Source organism: Molossus molossus, unplaced genomic scaffold, assembly GCF_014108415.1.
Source record: "Molossus molossus isolate mMolMol1 unplaced genomic scaffold, mMolMol1.p scaffold_m16_p_1, whole genome shotgun sequence".
In the NCBI taxonomy this organism is placed as follows: Eukaryota; Metazoa; Chordata; class Mammalia; order Chiroptera; family Molossidae; genus Molossus; species Molossus molossus.
In genome coordinates this window covers 60,503,831-60,525,902 of record NW_023425344.1, presented here as the reverse complement: position 1 = coordinate 60,525,902, position 22,072 = coordinate 60,503,831, and the positions used below count along the sequence as shown (strand labels likewise).

Here is a 22,072-nt window from a genome sequence, read left to right as displayed (position 1 = left end):
TTGGTTAGCATGTTGTCCTGGATACACCAAGGTTGCGGGTTCCATCCCTGGTCAGGGCACATGCAAGAATCAACCAATGAATGCATCAATAAGTGGAACAACAAATCAATATTTCTCTCCCCCCACCAGCCCCAATTCCTCTCTCTGTCGAAAATCAATCAGTAAAAATTAAAAACAAAACAAAACAAAACTTAGGACAGTTAGTTGCTTCTAATTGTTGACCTGAGAAAATGAATAACTTTACTCATGTGTTATTTCACATAATGAGTGGAGTGTATCTATAGGATCATTTTCGTTAGCTGGCACTGCTGGATCAATAGGTACATGCATTTGTAATCCTTCACAATGGATACAATGGAGTTTTGCTAATCTGATGAGTTAAAGAAAAAGGTTTCAGTATAATTTTTATTTACATTTTTGTTAATGAGTCAGGTTGAGCATCTTTCATCTCAGTAAAAGCCTTTTCAGATACAAACTATGTGATCATATCCTTTGCTGATTTTCTCTTAGGTTGTTGATGATTTCCATCTAGTAAAAGTACAATAAATAAGTGTATATTCTCTATTTCCTAAGTTTGCTATGGGGTAGGCTTCTTTTTTAGCAAAAGGTGATTCTTATCGTTTTGTATTTAAAACTACAGACAATTTTGGCAAGCTCTAACAAATCATAGGTCTTTCTATTCTGTTTTTAAGAGTTGGCTGAAGTTGACTTTGAACAAATTGAAGCATAACTATACCCAAAGTCCTTCTCTTTCTTTCTTTTTTTTTTTTTTTTAATATGTTTTTATTGATTTTTTAGAGAGAGAGGAAGGGAGAGAAATAGAAACATCAATGTGAGAGAGAAACATCAATTGGCTGCCTCCTGCATGCTCCCCACTGGGGCTTGAGCCAACAACCTGGGCATATGCTCAGATCGGGAATCGAACCGGGACCTCTCAGTCCATGAGACGACACTCAATCCACTGAGCCACACTGTCCAGGCAAAGTCCTTCTCTTTCTATTGCACTTCTCCACCTAGTTGAAATTTGCTCATTATATTTGAAAGAAACAATTACAGCTAAGATACACTCACAGTCTTTTTTTCCTCTGTAAATAATTTTTGAGTCATTTTACCAGTCCTTACATTAAGAACTAGAACTGGTAATGGGAAAAGAATTTTTTAAATGGAATTGTCTGCAACTGAATTATAGCTAAATGATTATTTGCATTTTCTCCTCTCTCAGAAGTTTGAAAATGATTCTTTCTGTCAATATATAGTTTTCAGAATTTTGAAAAATAGTGGCATGTTCTCATTAAACCTGCTATAAAATTCACCTATTGCCTTTATGGTACACATTTAGAAAAAGAGAAAAATACTATAGTATGAAAGGAAGACGAGTTGCCTATATGTTGAAAATTAATCCAGTATGTATTACTGAGCAGTAATTATGAGTCAGGACTTCTACAGAACATTGAAAACATGTAGTAGTAAATAGGGAAGGTGTGCGCTTCCTCCTGCCTTCTCAGAGTTTGTGTTGTAAACCAGTCACTCTCTACCTTGCTTACAGTGAGAATCACCTGGGGAGGCTTTACATAAATACCCATGCCTGGGCCCCAGGCTAGAAACTCTTGGGGTGCAACTAAGTACCAAACAATTTTTAAAAGTCCCCTGAAGATTCTAAGTGAAGCCAGAGTGGAAAACCACTGGTCGGTCTCACCATACCCCGGAGAAAGCTAAAAAAACCCACAAAATATTTTGAAGAGGAAGTGGTCATGGAAATTTTTATGTGATGTAATACGAACTGCACAGCATCGACTTTGAAGCGTTCTTGCCACAGTGTTTAACTGAAAAGCGATACGGCTTTAAGACCTGTATTCTAATGTATAGATAACTCGGAGGACAGAGAACAAGTTACATGGAACCTTGAGGAAAAGTATCAGACAAATCCAGAAAGTGGTACTTTCTCCAAGACAGTGGCTTGGTTTCTTTAAAAAAGGCAAAGTCACGAGAAGCCGAGAAGGGCTGGGAGAAGAGTGGGGACTGATACAGACTGAGAAAGAACAAAGAAACAACCAGCAAATGTACCTCGTTAACCTTGGCTACATCCTGGTTCAAAAAATTCTTTAGAATAGTTTTTGGGGACAATGTAGGAAATTTAAATATATACTAGGAATTGCATGATATTGGGTAATGTTGTTGATTTTTCTTAGGAGCTTAGATATATAAATATGTACTCGAATGTCCTTAATTTTAGGAGCTGCTCACTAAAGAATTTAAGGGTGTCAGCAACTTTCAAATGGTTCTTCAACACTAAATCAAATCACACATGTAGAAAACCAAACATAGTCATTCTTTTACGGGAGTTTGGAAGAAGCTGAGGTATTAAGGAAGAAAGAGGCTGCCGAATAGCGATGATATAATTATATTTAATTAACTACCATTTATCGAGTGAATTCTATGTTCTAGATACTGTACTAATGACTTTAAAGCATGATATTATTTCTGTTTTAAAACAAGTATTATTATTTTAATTTCACAAGTGGAAAACCTGAAGTCTGTAATGATTAAACAACTTGTTCAAGTTCACACTGAGTCAAGATTTGAGCCGAGTTCTTCCTGTTTCCGCTGTGGGCGATCGTGATCTTGATCTTCAGGCAGCACAGCCCGAGCCCACAGGGTGCCGCGGCCACATCATGTGGTCGTGGAAAGCACACAAGCCGTGGATTCATTTCAATTTCAGCACCTACTACAATTCAAATTCACCTGCTGTTTGTGTGTCTGCTCTATAGACTGTGTCCTCCTTGGTCTACGGAGACCATGGAGTCAGGCCCACCTGGATCCACATCTTGGTTCTGTCAGTTACTAGGGGTTTGTTCCTGGGCATTGTTTAAAACTTTCCTCAGCTTCAGTTTCCTCTTCTGTAAAGAGGGAGATAATATTAGTGCTTTCTAGGATTGTTATGCAGATTAAATAAATGTATGTATATAAAAAGCACTTAGCACAATCCCTGGCACGTAGTAAATGCTCAAAACTACCTTTTCTTAAATTCAATTGGGACGGCCACAAATGATTCCTGCTAATATAGGAAACACTGTGATGCTCAAAGTGATCGCCAATGCTGAATCCCTCGGTCACGTCCATTAACCAACTTAGCATCAGGGACCACAGCTTTGAATCGCTTACACTACAACAGGAGAACTAACTCAACCAGTGTTCAAAATGTGTTGGTAGTATTAAATCGTCACATGACAGTAATTATGATTCTTTTTAAGGTTGTGTCAGGTATTAACAGTTCCCTATGGGAACTTAAAATAAAGATAATTTTAATGGGCTTCTAAAATGCAGGCCGAAGCAGTTATTCAATTATATTTGGGGACTATGAAAGTTTATTTCAGGTCAGTGGAATGGTATGAGAAAAGTTATAGAGATAGAAAAACACTTTTTTTTTTTTTTAAATCTAGAGACAGGCAGTTCTCTCAATTGGATTATTATGTATGTAACAGCAAAAATAAGAGATAAGATTGGAAAGTTTGGTTGAGAACCTTGATTGCTTCAATAGAGCAAACCACTGTCAGTTTTGAAGTAAGTGAGCAATTCAGGGTCCTGAGATACCACAAATGAGGGGTAGTTTATTCTGGCAGTATATTATATATGTATCTGTATGTGCTTGGTGGTGGGGAAAGGGGTGGCAATCAAGTCGGTGGTTGTTTCTAGTCTCTGAATGCAATGGGACCAGAAAGGGCAGGGAAGGGAAGGAGGATTTGGAGGGTAGAAAATGAGGAGATACCGCTGCTGACTGAATGCAGACAACAAGCTTGAATAGGAGGCCAAGAGGACTCTGAGGTCTCCACCCTGAGAACAAAGGTATCGTTATCAGAAATTAGAAGGTCATAAGGGGGAGCTATTCTGGGGGAGGTGAGAAATTTCCTGATGGAAATGATAAGTTTGTTAGACCTCTGACTTCTTTTAATTAGTAACACTACAACCCACTGTCAGAGGCCGGTTAGTGTAACACTGAAGGCTTGAAATTATGAGATAAATCTCTCCTCAGTGGCAGAGAACCTAATATCTTATGAGCCAATACATGGGCCCAGAGCAAAGGAAAAGGGCTTCAGAAACCTCACTTGGAGCAAGTAGGCACAGGCTGGCTCAGAATAACTCTGGTGTAAAGCTTGTGAGTGTTTCGTGGCCCACAGGATTTATAACTCCATCTGCTCTATGGACAGGCTGGTTGAGAAAAGGGGAATCATTCAGGAAAAGTGAGTTTAGGGAGCTATATAGTAAATCAAAAGGTAGCAAGATTTTCACTCGTTTATTTATTCAGTGTATATTAAGCACCAAGTATTGTTGTGGGCATAGGAGTTATATATAAGGGCTTTGCTCATGTGTACTTTTTATTCTAATTATTCTATTAGAATTTTCATTCTAAACACAGTTCTAATAGTAAATTTATAAATGGATAAATAAGACAAGTTTAGAGAGTGAGAAGGTCTTCCTTAAGTGCCTCTTCATTCTTAGAAATGACCTAGAACTAACCTGCCCTGGCAACACTCATAACTGAGTCCTCATCCTTCAGGTCTTCCCTTAAGAGAATCTTTCCTTGACCCCTCTAAGCAGGGCCCCACGATTGTTTTCCATTCCAGTAATGATACTTCTCTGTGATGATTGGTTGTTTATTTTCCCTCTTGTTTAATGTCTGTCATGCCCACCTGGATAGTATCCCCATGACAGCAAGAACCTTGTCTATTTTGTTCTCATTAAGTTCCCAAAGCCTTTTCTAGGACCTGGGCCACAGTAGGTTCTCAGTAAATATCTGTGGAATTAGGGTGACCAACTATTTCAGTTTGCCTGGAGCTGAGGGTTTGCCCAAGACATAGGGCTTTCAGGACTAAAACCAGGACAGTCCTGGCAAACTGGAATGGCTGGTCACCCTATATGGAATGCATATCCGTTGGATAAGAAATTAGCTCCAGAAATAGACCTTCCAAGCCTCATTCACCAAACCTTGAGCAGAAGTATCACTATGCCATAGCATACAGGGTTGCAGTCACTGCCCCTAACATAGGCCAAGTCTTAGGAAAAGTGAAAGCAGATCCCTAGGGACTCTTGCAAGCATCATAATCATTATAGCAATGCAGACATTGAACTGCAGGGAAAGAGTATGCCAGTAATCATAAAATCAGCGGGGTTGGGTCAAGTATATCACTTCTGGGTTTCCTCAAGCTTCTTGGCTCATTTCTAAGGTATCCAGATGGAACTGGTCTAAAAACTAACAATTAAAACTGTCTTAATACGAAGTAGCATTTGACAGCTAGAAGACACCTCTGAAATCACGTAATCCAATCCACCCCAAATTTTACAGTAGAGGAAGCTAAGAATCTGAGATGTTAACGTCTCTAAAGGAGAGCCACCTTTTATAGAATCCTCTTTATTTGTTCCTACGCTGACCAGAGTCTCTGAGCCGTACTGGCCAACTGCCCTTCTTCTAGTCCCTTCCACTGTCCCTTCCTGCTCTGAGCAGGCTGTCCTGTTTTGCATTTCCTCCCTCGTTTTGTGTGCTCTGGGACAAGTTCTGCTAGCTTTTGTGCAAATAACTTATTTCAATACACCAGTTGTTTCTCCCTAAAAAAACTCTTGTTTAACAGGTTTAGGCATTTCTTCTTCCTTGAAGGTGGGTTAATGATTTGGAATGAAAAATTTTCACCATCTATGCAGTTTGCTAATGAAGGAAGGAAGGAAGGAAGGAAGGAAAGGACAGGAGGGTGGAAGGAAGGAAGGAAGGAAAGGAGGGAGGGAAGGAAGGAAGGAAGGAAGGAAGGAAGGAAGGGAGGGAGGAGGGAGGGAGGGAGGGAGGGAAAAACCCTATAAATTATAAAAATATATGAAGCATAATAGGCGCCTTACTTGTGAGGTGAGATATTCCAGGAGTTTATGTCATTGTAATATACTTTAAAAGATTGGTTGTGGAAATATATATGTTTTTTTCCCCTCACTAAATGGAAAGACACAGAACAAAATTCAAACTCACTTTTTATTTTGTTGTGTGTTCTAAATCAAAAAATGATATATATCTGCCATTAGCCTTACCATAAGAGCAGGAGGAGGGCTAACAAGAATTGCACTTATTTAGAGATATTTTCAAAATAATATATCCTAATTTAACTATTTTGTGAAAAATATACAGCTTGGCCCTGGCTGGTTTGGCTCAGTGGTTAGAACGTCAGCCTGTGGTCCAGAGAGACCTGGGTTCGGTTCCCACTAGGGGCACGTACCTCGGTTGCAGTTTGTTCCCAGTCCTGGTTGGGTCATGCTGGAGGCAGCCACTCAATGTGTCCCTTTCACGTTGATATTTCTCTTTCTCTTACTCTCTCTCCCTCTCACTCTATCTGAACAAAAATGGAAAAATGTCCTCGGGTGAGGTTAAAAAAAAAAAAATACAGCTTGTTGTTAGTATTTTGGAAGTGAGCAAGTTTAGGTTCATAATTGCCTTTTGTAACAGTTGGTGCTTGACTTTTAGCTTAGGAAGGCTGGGCATTTGAAAAACAGTCTTTAACCTGTTAACCGGGGAATTCCCTTTTTACTGTATGCAACGTTTGACGTATTTATACGTCCCGCTCGGCTAACAGGTTAATGAGTTCTTCAAAAACAAAAACAGAACTTAAGACGAATGTTTAGTTGGGGAACTTTATCCAGAGTGAGACATTTTATTTTACCCTTTCTTCTGAATTCCATCCAGTGAGGGGTGTTGAATCCATACCTGTGTAGAAAAGGCCTTGGTCTTTCTGAGGCTGTTTCTTTATATATGTTTTCTTAGAGGGAAATCTCTTTAAAATCACTGAACAATAGTCTGGGCCGAAAAATTCCTCTATTCTTCTCTTCTAACTCTTTCCAAACTCTACCTCTACAATCAACAGCCACGTCCTTCCACCCTGCCAGCTCCTTCAAACACATCTCGAAACACCCGCCTGGACTTTCTCAACAGGCCTGAAATAAATGGACCATTCCACTAATAGGGACGTTTTATCCGTATATCCAACCTCCATTTGCCTTTAGTTCTTGACCACTCTTCAGAGACAGCTAATTAGAGACAATTATGTGAATAATTGTAGATTCTAAAATTATCACCAGTTAATTCCAGGCTCTAGAAACATTAATCATATGCTAGTGGTGTTGGTCTGTGAGAGATTCCACTTTAAAACAGGCTTCAGTCAACAATCAAAACTGTTTTGTGTGTTTATTCACAATACACATCACTGTCTAAGAGGGGACACCAGAAAGCAAGAGAGGGGCTAATTTTGATAAACTATGTGAGATGCCTAATATTCTTTGATAAAGTTTTCACATGTTATCATTTTGTATGATGGGACCAAATAAAATCCTTTGTACTTCTGATGGACAGTTATACTGTGTCAATGTGCCTAACCAGTGAGCAGAGAAACGTAAGACAAGCACGTTGCCAGTGTATATTGCCTTAAAATATAGACTTTAAATATGTTGAAGATTATGCAGTATAGCTCTATGAAAATATACAATTTTGACTATAAATTTCTTTTGTTTTTCTAAAGAAATTTACAAAATATAAACACTTGTGTACCCACCACGCACAAATGAAACTAATGAACACTTTGCCACATCTGCTGTACGTCTCTTTATGAAAGAGATCCAACACTACATGGAGTTGAAGCTCCCTTTTCTCCCGTTCCCGGTCTCAACGCCACCCCTTCCCAGAGGTAGCTGTTCTAATTCGCTAGAGAAATGCAATTGAACTATATGATCTGCTCCATTTATTTCTGTGCAGAAAATATATTTAGCATTATGTTTTCCCATAGCAATATCTAGCTAAAAATACTGTATAGAAATTCTGGCTTTTCTATGGAATTAATGATTTCCACGTGTCAAAATGAATGTTTGGACATTTTACAAAATTAACCCTCCCTGAATCATCTAAAAATCATAACGATGCTCTAATATATTTTTAAAAATGATACTCTTATGAAAATAAATTATTTTATTACATGAAAGAGAAAATACCTTAGGGATATGTTTTCATGATGACAATAGTAAATGCTTACTAAATAAACGTTTTTGATCAACATAATTTCTTCAGTATACTTTATAAAGTCCGATTAATAGTCCAGACCACGTTACTTTAATGTTAAAGCAACCAAGAGTTTACTATTTTACTATCTTAAATATTACATAAGATAAATGGTACTAGCAATATTTAGAGAATTCTAATCAAAGGCTTTAGCAACATCTAGAAAATACTTTATGATTTTATTAAGAAATGATTAATAGGGAATATTTGTCACCAATATTTGAAAACAAATTGTACTTTGATAATATCAAAGTATCTCCATAGATTTCACCCCTGTGGGAATAATTAGGAAGTAAAATCATGTAGTGTTTGAAGTCTTGGGTTTATCAGCCAGGCTCTTTGACTCGGTAACTTTGCTATTATCTTGTTGGATGGCCTTGGAGAGAGATCATTTACTCTCCCTTGGATTCAATTTTCTCATCTCAAAAACACTTTTAAAAAATCTGCCTTGGTTGGTGGCATGGGGGTGGGGAAAGATGAAACGAGATGATCATTAATATTTCTCTCAGCTCTAAAATTTTATTATTCTATTATTCATATTATCCCTTCTCCTTTCCCACTCAATGGTCTAGGACATAGATCGGTGATTAGTCCAAACTGAGGGGATCTTCTATCAAGACAATCAGCTTTAATATAACATCATGAAATAATTTGAGATAGAAAAACCTTTTCTTAGTTCATTATAAAATCAATTTATTTACGAGGAACCAGACAAAAACTGTAGAAAAAGACATTAGAAATAGAGAAATATGTTTATATTTACCATTAACTGTAAAAATTTTATAGACTGAAGAATATCTAAATATACTCATGTTAAACATAGTTGAATTTCTACTCAATACATGTAGCTTATCAAAATGATGCATGTTTGTCAGTACAGAAATAACAATTCACTATGCAGTATATAATCAATAAAGATGTCTCACGACTCTGTGATTAGGCCAAGTTATATTTAATTTCTCAATATCAGTATCCCTCTTGAGGATATTTTTAATAATTACTTTGTAAGAGTATATAAGAATTGACAAATTAGTGAAACAATAAGGCTTATACAGGGAAAATAATAAATTTGCCTTTCAATAGTTCTTGTCTGCTATAAATGAAAATAAAGTAAATATTTACATCTTCTTAGGACACTCTGAAACCTACTCAGTGTGTTGTGGAATTTTCCAGGCCGTCTCGTTGCATTCTTTTGTACAACTTTAAGGTCTGGGAGATGAAGGACAGCGATAAAGGATCGCAGGGACATGCGGAAGAGACTTCCCTGAAGTGATCTTCTCGAGTCAATTCCCTTCTATTTAGGAGTGTTTTCCTAGCAAATTTAAATGGCTACCTATGACATTTTTAGTGATTCCAGGAAAGGAAAATATATGCCTTTGTAGTGACCACTATTATAACTGACTGACCTCACAGATCCTACGTTCTCCTTACGAGATAATGGATGTGCAAGAACACTGTGCACTATAACAAATGTTGGGAATTATTACTGAGATGACCATTCCACAGCTGACCCAATCCCGTGTTTCATCACAAGAATTCCTTCGAAGCGGCAGGATTCATTTTATACTAATGAAGGGATTGGTGTGACTGGGCAGGGACGCAGGATCTTGAGTATCTGAATCTTCATGCCCTGCCTTCATCATCCTTCTCTCGGCTCCAGGGAAATGTTCGTACAGAGGCAATGCCAAGTACATGCACACGTTTTATTACCATGGAATTCCAACAGGGCCCCTAGTAAGCAAGGTTATACAGGAGCAGAATTCCTTCTACTCAGGCTAGAAGCAGGAAGAGGGCATGAAACCAAAGCATGCCAAGCAGTCTCCTTCCCACTTTCACTGGAGGCTCGCAGATGAGGAGGAAAGGGAAGTCAAGGAAAGGCACATGAAAACGCAAGGGGGAAAGTAAGGGATTTTCTCTAAGACCTGTCTTCTGTGACGGGGTGGGGGTGGGAGTGAAATCATCATATTTTCTTCCTCTTCCTTAACTCTATTCTCTGTGCAACAGGAATTACTATTTTCTTCATATAAAATAAGCACTTTGATATCTGTGCCGTACTCTAGGTAGTATAAGTTTGTGTTTATTTCCTACCAGTTGGAAAAAAAAGAGAGTTTGTGTGTTCCAAAGAGCTATGATTAGATCAGAGGGGCTATGGGACAAGTTAACCAGCTACAAAGTCAGATGAACAAACCTTGCTAGGTAACTGTTAAGTGATTTCTCAAAACTTCATTCTTTACTTTTTTGCTTTATAAAGTATTCATAATCTTTTGTCAACAAGAATGGCAATATGCATCATACTTATCAAAAATGGGCTTATCAGCCACAGCAAAGTTGGAGGAATCACATTACCAGATTTCAGGTTATATTACAAAGCTACCATAATCAAAACAGCCTGGTACTGGCACAAGAACAGGCATATAGACCAGTGGAACAGAACAGAGAACCCAGAAATGGACCCAAGGCAATATGCTCAATTAATATTTGACAAAGATGGCAAGAGCATACAGTGGAATAAGCCTCTTTAATAAATGATGCTGGGAAAATTGGACAGCTACATGCAGAAAAATGAAACTAGACCATCAACTTACACCCTACACAAGAATAAACTCAAAATGGATAAAAGACTTAAATGTGACTCATGAATCCATAAAAATCCTAGAAGAAACTGTAGGCAACAAAATTTCAGACATTATACGCAGCAGAATTTTCACTGATACATCACCTAAGGCAATAGAAACAAAGGAGAAAATGAACATATGGGACTACATCAAACTCAAAAGCTTCTGCACAGTGAAAGATACAATCATCAAAACGGAAAGGCTACCCACTGTATGGGAGAGCATAATTGCCAATGATATATCAGATAAGGGGTTAATTTCCAATACATATAGAGAGCTCATACAACTCCACAAAAGGAACACAAAGAACCCAATTAAAAAATGGGCAGAGGAACTAAATAGACACCTCTCCAAACAGGACATACAAATGGCTAACAGACATATGAAGAAATGCTCATCATCACTAATCAACAGAGAGATGCAAATTAAAACAACAATGAGGTATCACCTCACACCTGTCAGAATGGCCGCCATCAACAAATCATCAAACAAGTGTTGGAGAGTGTATGGAGAAAAGGGTACTCTAGTGCACTGCTGGTGGGAATGCAGACTGGTGTAGCCACTATGGAAAACAATACGGTGTTACCTCAAAAAATTAAAAATTGAACTGCCATTTGACCCAGTGATCTCACTTCTAGGAATATACCCTAAGAAGCCTGAAACACCAATCAGAAAGAATATATGTACCCCCATGTTTGTAGCAGCACTATTTACAATAGCTAAGATCTGGAAACAGCCCAAGTGCCCATCAGTAGACAAATGGATAAAAAAGCCGTGGTACATATACACAATGGAGTATTATGCAGCTGTAAGAAAGAAAGATCTCTTATCCTTTGAGACTACATGGAGGGACCTGGAAAGTATCATCCTAAATGAAACAAACCAAACAGAGAAAGACAAGTATCATATGATTTCACTTATTTGTGAAATATAATGAACATAACAGTCTGAGGAATGGGGTAGTCCCAGAGATGTGGAAGTGGGGTACAGACTGACAATCCCCAGAAGAGGGGATGGTGGGGGAGAGATAAACCACAGAACTTATATGCATGTATGCATGAACAGTGGACATGGACAACAAACTGGAGACAGGGCAGCAGGGAGGGAGGGGGAGGGGGGAATCAGTGGGGGAAAAGGAGAAACATCTGCAACAAAAATTAATTAATAAACTCACACTTCTGATTAAAAAAAAAAAAAGGCTTATCTTCCATGTCTTTGAAAGTGAGAAGGTAGTCTGTGGTCTACATTGGCTGTCAATAAGTTGTGTGACCAGTGCCTCTGTTTCATCTTATAAACGGAGGTCAAGGTTCCATATCCTTGGAGTGTTCATCTCCATATTCGAGAGTGGTATTGAGAAAATAAATGAAAGGGGAAATGTGGATTTGTTTTGAAGAGTTATTGGCCATTTCACAAGGTCCTTTTAGATTCAATGCTGAAAAAGGCAGCTCCACACTTCGGACACCTTGAATGTTTTTCGTACACTGAAGCTGTGATCCATTCTCTTACACTTTTTCCTCTTAGGCCCTATCTCATGTTCTGGAGCCTCATTCCCCTTTCACATGACAAGTTTTAAATATTTTAAGGCAGTTATGCTTTGTGAGATTTTCATTTAAAGTTCAAGAGTTTTAAGAATACCATAAACCACAAAAAATAATATTAAACTTGTGTCTGAGACAAATAATAAACATTGCTTTGCAATGAAAACAACTGGCTTCTAGTTTAAATATACATAGCCTCTAGTTGTTTGTTGTTGTTTTACAAAATAAACTTTTATTTTGGAATGATTTTTAATTTACAGAAAAGTGGCCAAAACAGTAGAATTCCCATATACATAGCACCCAGACTACCCCGAGTCAACATCGTACACCATACATGGTATATTTGTCAAAACTAAGAGACTGACCATGGTATGTTATTATTAACTAAAATCCAGGCCTTATTCAGAGTTCCAGTTTTTCCACTAATGTTCTTTTCTTTATCCCTTTTGTTTCAAGATCCAGTCCAGGACCTTATACTGCATTTAGAACTATATTCCTATTGGTCACCTCAGTGATTTTTCCCTGGGACAGAGAATGGGTGGGAGAGCTGTTGTCTTCATTACTGAGCTGGAGAAACTGAGGCTTGAAAATACCAAGTGACTAAGATCCCATCAGGGAGAGAAAGGCCAGCCTCACTTTACACCCTTCCTACGTTTTCCCTTCTCCCCAGGACTCCTGGTTTTCAGAGGCCCCTTTGGAATGTCCCGCCTGGCTCACTCCATCCCGGTGCAGACAAAGAGATGCCTCTATGAGAGTGGGCCGACCCCTGCTCCATCACCTCTTCCCTAGATTTGAGGGCAGAACAATTTTTAGTGAGCAGAAGGAGGCCTTGAGAGAGGGAGAGGGGGTGGGGAGGAAAGAGGGAGAGGGAAACACTATTATTTGCTTATGCAAATAATTTGTGATAGATGAAAAATGACACAAATTATTTTCAGTTTCTCTAAGAAGAATCTGGGCCACCTCTTGAATCCTGGGCCAGCCTTATGATTTGCACTGTGGGCAAATAATTGACTTGTTTTTGGCTGCTAAGTTTGGGGTGTTTGTTGCACAGCAAAGGCTGACCGATACATAATTCCTCATGTCTCTCTTGGTGATGATATTCCAATTTTATTTCAGGACGCAGTGTGGCAGTCCCAGGAGATAGGATACAATCCGTTCACTCAATTGTGACAATTCTGTTCCCTGCTGTCTTAGCTTGCTTTGCAGCTAGGGGAGGCAATGGTAGCTGGTTTGGGCCAAGGAGACCTTAGTGGAAATATGCAGGGGAGAGGGTAGGAAACAGGCCTCTGGCAAAGGGTTGACTTTATGCTAGAAATTGACAGAGTCAGCTGGCTCGGCCCTTATTCCACCCCCACTCCTTTCTTCCTTGAACATAGCCATGATTCTTGGAGGTACCTCAGCCATCTCATGACCATGAAGTGATAAGCAACAAAGGAAAGACGGAAAGGATCACAGAGATGTGGGTGCTACCCTCACTGAGCTGTTAAACCAACACCATTAGTCACCTCTCTCCAGGATTGATGCTATATGGAAAAACAAACTTCTCTTTGTTTAAGTCACTATAACCTAGGTTTTCATTACCTACAGCTAATTCTATTCCACATAATAGGATAAACTAAGACAAAAATGCGTAAGGATCCTTGTCCTTGGGAATCTGGAGCCAGTCACATGTGGCTCTCCAAACCCATGTCCTTCCTCATTTCACCGTCTCAATAATCCCTTGAGAACAAAGACATGACGCATTTTCACAGCAGTGGGAACTGGGCCTCCCACACTGTTCAGCTGTGAGTCCAAGGTCTTGCATTTAGCAAAGAGGGTGCTTAAAGCCTCCTTCCAGGTATAAAGAGAATGTACCCCTGCTACACCTTCGGCATGGCAAGCCCACTGGAGGTCAGGTGTGTCTTCTGGGCTTTTGGGAGTGGTGACAGGCACCAAGGAGATTACTATTGTAAGTCCTGCACGAAGCACCCAGGTACATACTGTTAGGTCTGAGAGGGTGGACTAGACAATCTTAGCAGGGATGGTCTCTCGCTGCAGCTCCTGGTAGGACACGAAGCTGTGGCAGCCCTGAAGGAATAGAAGTAGTCACCACCCTCGGCCCCTTTGATCCAGAAGACATTGATGGGGCACACTGTCTGGGTCCTCCCAGATCATGCCCATGAGGCTCTACACCTTGGCCAGGTCAAGTGCAGATGGCAGCGGTGGGATGAGCAGGCTCAGTGGCATGTTGGGCACTGTGGCAATGCAGCCCCAGTGGATGCTACTCGCTGAGTGCCACCGCTCACTCTGCCCAGGCCCCTGGGTGCTCCCCACCCCCCACCAGCCTGGCCCAGTGCTCCCATGCACAGCCCCATTGTGCCACTGCACACATGTCTACTACTTTTAACAGCAATATCTTGGGCATGTAAATTCAATCCAGTTAATGGTAGAGGATTTTTTTCAGACATTATTTCATAAATCTTAGAGTAAGCAACTATATCCAATTTATAGAGTGGGAAGACAGGAGCATTGGAGTCCGAGAAATATGGGTTTAATTCATGGCTTCTTCAGCTAAATGGCCTTGATAAGCTACCCACCTTCCTAAGCCTCATCTCTTCATGTCTGAAATGGAGGGAATCATACCTACATCTCAGGGGTTTGGCAAGGATAAAAGATCATGTAAGTAAAAAATCGTAACACAGCCCTGGCCGGTTTGGCTCAGCAGTTGGAGCATCAGCCTGCGGACCAGAGAGTCCCAGGTTCGGTTCCCGTTAGGGGCGCGTATGTCGGTTGCAGTTTGTACCCGGCCCCGGTTGGTGTAATGTGGGTGGCGACCACTCGATGTGTCTCTCTCACATCAATGTTTCTCTCTCTCTCTCCCTCCTTTTCTCCCTCCCATTCTATCTGAAGATAAATGCAAAAAAAAAAAAAAAAAAAAAAATGTCCTTGGGTGAGTATAAAAAAAACAAAAACATAGTACAAATATGGTGAAATACTTAACTGGGAGTAAAAGGAGTAAACAACATCAACAGGTCAACATAGATGATCAAAATCAAAGCTAGAGGGAAACCAGTGAGAGGCAGAATGAGACAAATTACACAATTACATGTGGGTAAATACACTCATGTGTACTCACACAAAACAATGCCATCATTGTTCATGATAGGTGGATTGAAAAACACACTGTGTGAAAGACTAAACACCGTTGGGGTGGTGAAAACTGGGACTTTAGATGGGAAATGAAAAAGACTAAAATAAACTGGAGAGTGTTAGACACGGATCAGTCATGATGCTTACTCTAATTGTGTGCACCTGAGGTCCAAGAGGAACGGAAAAGGAAAACAATGTTTAGCACAGAGCCTGACACTTAGCAGAAGCTCAGGACAGTTGGCTATTTTTGTTATTCAAGTAAAGTCCTACTCAGTAGGGCTTTATTTGCATTAATTTGACTAGTATTATTGAGCTTACCAACATTTACAGAGATAAGAGATGAGTTCATGGAGTCAAAAGACCAGAAAGAAACTATTAGAAGTAGAGGATATCTTTTTTTATGATAGAGAATAATTGATACATAGTTATATTATTTGAGTGCTTACCATGTGCTAGGCATTAATTAATTCAACCAATATATATTTATTGAGAGCTCATAATGTGTGAGACGCTATTCTAGACACTGGAAATACAGCAAGAAAATAACTACAATGACAACACACCTGGCTCTTATCAAGCTTCTATCCTAGTGACGGGGGAGAGGCAATAATAAGTAAAATATACAGTGTGTTAATGGTGGTAAGTCCTTTGGAGGAAATAACAAAACAGAGAAGGACACTATGGAGTGGGGTTGACTACAGTTTTCAATATAGGGATAGGGGAAGGCTCCTCTGAATGATGTGGTTCCAAACCCATTTCATGTATTGTCTTTTTAAATCTTCTCAGCACCCCAATGAAGAAGTTACCAATGCAAACCATGAGTGCTATTTTCAGATAAGTAAACTGGGGCCCAGAGTCCTTCCATGCCTCTCCTAAGGTTTGATGGCTGGCTAAGCGATAGAGACAGGATTGGGGTTTGGACCACCTAGCTTTGGAGCTGCCCCCTACTTATCACCTCTCAGACAGGGAGCTGGAAGGGGCCCCGGGGATTCACCAGAATGGGGAGCAGAAATATGGTTTGGTAAAGCATTGAAAAATATTTTCATAGTATCTTTTTTATATTTTGAGAAACTAAAATAAACATTTTTTTGTTTGGTTTTGGTGGGAAAAAACTTCAGAAAGTAAAACTGGGCAAAATCTTTTTGGCTGGTGTGTGTATCCAGTGGTTACAAAGGATATGTCAAATATTTTCCATTAAGGAATCCTGATTTAGTTCAACCCTTTTAATGTATTGCTATACTACCAGGAATCTCAAGATTGTAAATGACCTGCCCGGCTTCCTATGGCTTGTTTGTTACAGAAGCAGAATGGAAAACTGAGCGTGAACGACAACCCGCCACAGCAGTTGGGCCGCCCAAGCCTCTGCTTTACTCTGCAGGCTGGCCCCAGCCAACCTCTCTTGGCTGGGTGGCTGCTTTAAACTGCAGAGAGGCTGGGATAAGTGAGAGTGAGTTACTGAGTCAGGGAGACCCATTTGCAGGAGAGAAGGAGGGAGTATAATTAGAGGAAGAGAAGTGAGAGGAGGCACAGATGAAGAAAATGAGGGTAGAAATCAGCTAAGAATAGGCAAGGTGAACTTCAAGATGACGGTTTCCACCCCAGGAAGGAGGAGGAAGGGGGAGAAGATGGAGCAGGGACATAAAAAGGTTTCTGAATCTCAGTAATCCTAATTATAGTCCTAGAAACAGGTATGAATAGTGTTGTTTTATATATGGGAACACCGAAGCTCAGAAAAGCTATTTCACTTACTCAAGGTCACATAGCTGGCAAGATAGTCTCCTTATGTTTTTGTTTTTTTCTTTCTCTGGGTCTCTTTCTTTCCTTATTTGTTTCCATTGTTTCTTCCCGCCAACCTCCTTTTATTTGTACAAGGTGAAGTACTGAGGTTTTTACCTTAAAAAAAAAAGTTATCAAGTATCCAATGATAGAGTATATGGTTACCATGACAACACAGCCTTTACGGAGGACTGACCTCCCCTCTTTGCCTCCAGAATCATATTTCACAGCACAGGTTCCCTTCCTTTGTGGAACTTGTAACAGCCGCAACTTTCCAGTTTGTTTGGGTGACCATTTGCTCGATGTTCGTGCTCCGCTAGACTGTAAGCTTCGCAACGACAGGGACCAGCCTACTTGGACCTGAAGTGTGCCCCCGGCGTTGGGCACAATGCCTAGCCCTCCGGCTCTCTGTAAATACTTGCTGAGCGAAGGTTCTTGTGATTGCTCTCAGCGCTCTTCTGAAAGTTACTTGGACAGTAAGCCTTAGCTCATAATTATGTTAATAAAAACTGTATAACTAGTCGGGCCGGTATTTACAGGTAGTACACAGGTAAGTGAACACACACACACACACGCATGCACAAACAGCCCCGGGCAGGTGTACTCAGGAGGAAACGCTCGCCCTCGGAACGAGCCGAACCAGTGCGGGTAAACACCACCGCGCTGGGCTCGCGGGCCTCCTCCGCGTGGGAGGGCACCCGGGCGACCGCACCGCAGGAGTCCCGCCCCCGGAGACGTGTGGGCCGCCCCGGCGCTGGAGGCGGCTGCGGAGTGGGCGGTGAGCTGCGCCGTGATTGGTTGTGCCAGCCGGGGCTGGGCGGGGCTGCGGTGGAAGGCGGGCACTCGGAGCCTAGGGGGTGTGCGCGGCAGCTGAGCTGTAGTTTCAGTATAAACAGGGAGCGGACTGGTTGTGCGGGATTTTTTTTCCCTACTTCTTCCCGCGCGCTTTCGCTCCCTGTCCTTAGGTTGCATCTGTGGGCGCGCGGCAAACAGCCGCGAAGGCGAGGACCTGGGGTTCATCTGCAGGTGGGTTGTTCCCCGACCAGGCTAGTCTCCTGGGAAGGACAGAGCTGGGCAGCAGGAACGCACGATCGCTCTGCGCGCTTTGCTGCTCAGAAGACCCGGGAACTGCGCGTCGAGCCAGCCCGGCTCTCAGACTGCGCCCCGGCTGCCCGGTGCTCCCTGGGTGGCGGGAGAGCCTGGGGCAAGCGCGCTCTCGCTGGCTCAAAGCGCCGCGTAGAGCCAGGGACCGGGGAGTCCCACTGTCCCGCTGCCGAGGGCGCCCGGGCTGCCCTGGGAGCGGATCCAGTGCCAACAGGTGCGGGGCCCAGCTTCTGGGGCTCGGACGGGGACAGGCTTGGGTTTTGCCTTGCTTCTCTCGACCCGATCGCGCAGCCAGGCTCTCTGTTGTGAGATCTTGGTATAGTTTTTGAGCATTTTTCTGAGTTGTAGTCGCGTTCATCCCTTCTTCACCCCTTCCTTTGCACAGCTAGGTTGTTCTCTTATACTTATTGGCTAGTTTTCCCGTGTGTGTGTGTGTGTGTGTGTGTGTGTGTGTGTGTCGGGGGGGGTGCTTACGGGGAATTGTTTATTTTTAATGTCGGAGCCGTATAAACTATGTTCTTATTAGGAAGGGACAAGGGAACAGTCAAGTCGTGAGCTCGCTCCCGACGAGGTGATATTCTTTTATTCCACTCCGGTTCATCTGGCGAACTTGGGACACACCAAGTCGCCTTGTTCTCTGAGCTCAGGTGAATGAATAGCTGCCGGTGACCTGCTGGACGGTAATAACATGGACTGGGGGTACCTGGGAGCCTCGCAGGCAGCTATCATGAGGGAGGCTCCTCTTTCTAGAGCAACGGTGGGGACAACTTCAGTGCTGTACGGGAGAAAAGGGCACAACAGGGGGGCCTGCGTTTGTGTGCGCGCGCGTGGGCGTGCACGGGCGTATTTGCATATCTTTGAATATTGCTTCTCACCTTAACCAGACCGAATTGGTGCAGTTCAAGCAAAAACAATGTACAGAGGGTGGCACAAGTGTGGTAAATAGCAGTAGGAGGTCTCTGGGGAGCGACTTTCTCTGATGAATGTAGATATGTCTGGCATTGCTGATTAATTCAGTGCGTACAGTGATATAGATGAAAATATATTGAAATTTGCATAGGTGTGTTTGGATTGAACACATCTCTAAGGAAATCTTTCGTCAATAGCACCATGTGACGATGGTCAGGGACGCCTGGTGTTCGTAGATCTATATTTAGTCCTGGATGATCTCTAATTAGACGGAGGGAAGGTCCCTGAACTGGGTACATAAAAAAAGGGGAAGAGTCCAGGGGTCAAGGTTTTGCACTCTTGAATAATGTCTGGTACAGTCAGACTCAGATGGGGTGAATAGTTATTCTTTCCTCTTGAAAACAGTAGCTAGAGCTTGGCATGTGATATCTGTGTCTCAATTTAAAACATAGTTGGACCATGGTGATAAGCCTGTGCTAAGAAACGAGGTTCAATGAACCAGACAGTATATACTGATTGGAGATTTGGAAGGAAAATAACAGGTCAGGTGAAGGTGGGAGTGAATGTAGAATTGATGTCTAAAGAGAAATAACAACAAAATAATTCTTGGCTGTTGAGATTTTCATAGGAAAAAAGTGACAGCTTGTTAGACCTTTTCGGTGAATGGCTCTTTATTTTTTGGGGAGACAGTGGTTGAGCCAGTGAGGACCCAGGGCACTTTTGATAGAAATCAGGGTTCACAAGCAGTGCTGTATTATGCCTTTCAAGCAGATTTTTCCAGCAAAGATGAAAAGATCAGCCACTGATTAGCAAATTTCTTGTTGGCGTTCTTCCACTGCTTGTCTGTCAATCCTTTGTTTTCCTAGAGGTGGCAACATTTCTGGCTACTAAGCATACTGGCTTTGGACTTTCTGGCTGTCTAATGGAGTGTTAAATTCTTAGAATTTATTTCTCCCATGCGTATTTTCAGTTTTGCTCAGTTTTATGTGCTCCATTAGACAGTTAATCTGCTTCTACCACACCTGATACCTGGGGATCATACTATCTTTTGGAATTGAAAATCACCAGAAACCATTTACATTTATTGTTCCCCTTACCTTCCTCAGCTTAGCATCTAATTTAACTTATTCTTTGGTATATATTTCTAAATATGTATCATTTATGATAAGACATATTTCTTATATTGTGCCTAACATTACCTTCTTACCATCTAAAATTAATTACTGGCTAAGAAACTATAATAAGGCAAAAAAAAAATCAATTGAATAACACAACCTAGGAAAAAGAGAAATGGTCATAAAATTGAAGGGGAGAAGCTGGGTGACTGTCTATGCTAGGTAAGGTACCTAATATGGCACAGGAAGTGATGGGATCAACTGTATCCATCTCCAAAGGCAACCTGAGAGAATTGTACTTCGGAGAAGCAGGTGGATGACCCCAAAGACAGGAGATGGGGAAAGGAGGGTATTCTCCCTCACGAGAGAAGAGTCTGGAATCTCTGAAGCAGGGATTGAGATTCTTGAATCCCATGTCCGCAAATTAATAAATGGAAAGGCCATTATAATATCCTAAAATGACAGATATTGTAGCCTGGTGCTCTGGACAGAGTTCTGCCTTCAAAATAGAGAGAGACGAAGGTCCTAGCTGACCTGGTGCCCTAACAAGTCACTTACTCTCCCTGTACCTGCACTATCTGTGAAATTAGACAGGGTGTTGAACTAGATGATTTATGGGCCTTCAGCTCTGTGATGACTGATTTCTTTTGCTATACTACCACTCCATGCACTTGCAGCCTGGATAAGCGGTGGGGTAATGAAGGCTGAAGTGATCTGCAGTCAGGTGTTCACCTACTTCCTGGGTGCATGGAAGTAAGAAGAGGACAGTGAAGTTTCTTTTTATGGATGAAAATTATATAGAGATTTAACATTTCCTGAAACTGCTTTTGTTTATCTCCTGCAAGTGTATTTAAAAATACTATCAAGAAGGTTGAATCAGGAAATTTTTTTGAATTAACTAAATTTTTAACCAGATTTTTCACCACTTTTTTCTTAGGTTTTTATATTTATTATTTTATTCCAAGGTGTGTCTATATCTGGGAAATCATTCAATTGATAGAAATTCTATTAGGAAACCCTGGTGTGAAAATTAGTTTAACACAGGGAAAGTACCAATAAGTTTTGTAAGAAAGGAAGACACTTTACTGTGTAGTCTACCATAATCTTTCTACTTGTCTAAAAAGAATGGAGGGGGAGGCATTAGTGTAGTTTTTCAAGAACTTGCAGCGTCTCCCCTCCCCCCAATAAAATGATCTCAGTAACCATGTTTTATAATAAGATGCAAGTAGAAAATTCTGCTTGTTTACTAAGTGGCCTCTCTAAGTATCAGGTCATCTACCTGCTGAGATGAATTGGGTTGAGAAAAATATACCAGAGGACTCTCCCAGAAATAATACTCTGTAAATAATTTTGCCTTGGGATGTATCATGTATAAATAATGATTTAGCTACTTTCTTTGTCGTTCAGTATGACAGCTGATAGCCACATGGGGGTATTTAAACTCAAGTTTAATTAAATTAAACAAAATAAAGAATTTTGTTTCTCAGTTGTGCTAGCCATACTTGGCTAGCGGCTACTGTATTGGACAGTGCTGAAGAGGAACATTTCCAGTATCCCAGAAAGTTCTTTTTGACAGCACTTAATTAGCTAATGATGATTTTCATTATCCAGAAGATCGCTTTTATTCCCCTGAGAAAACGAAATAATTAAATGTCATCGTCTATAGACAGCCACCTAGGAAATAAGACTAAGTAGCTTTATCAGCCGGTCTGTATTTTCAACTGTACAGAATGAACAATGCCACTTTCCTAAGTTGAATAATATTCCAAAATTACAAACATTAATTTTGCAGTTTTTCTCCCCCAAACT

The 22,072-nt window shown here is 41.0% G+C and overlaps 1 protein-coding gene and 1 pseudogene across 2 annotated transcripts in view; one reads left to right on the top strand and one right to left on the bottom strand.

The window, feature by feature from the left end:
- The window catches only part of RASGEF1B (RasGEF domain family member 1B), a 147,629-nt gene that overhangs the window by 94,009 nt on the left and 31,548 nt on the right, over positions 1–22,072 (top strand). The window contains exon 1 of one of the 2 annotated variants that reach the window (XM_036278422.1): positions 18,032–18,161. The exons of the other annotated variant lie outside the window; for it this stretch is intronic. The gene's annotated coding sequence lies outside the window, so the exon portion shown is untranslated. Of the gene's footprint in view, positions 1–18,031; positions 18,162–22,072 lie in introns of those variants that run through there. 2 annotated transcript variants of the gene reach the window in all.
- On the bottom strand, positions 13,932–14,584 carry LOC118627470 (annotated as a pseudogene).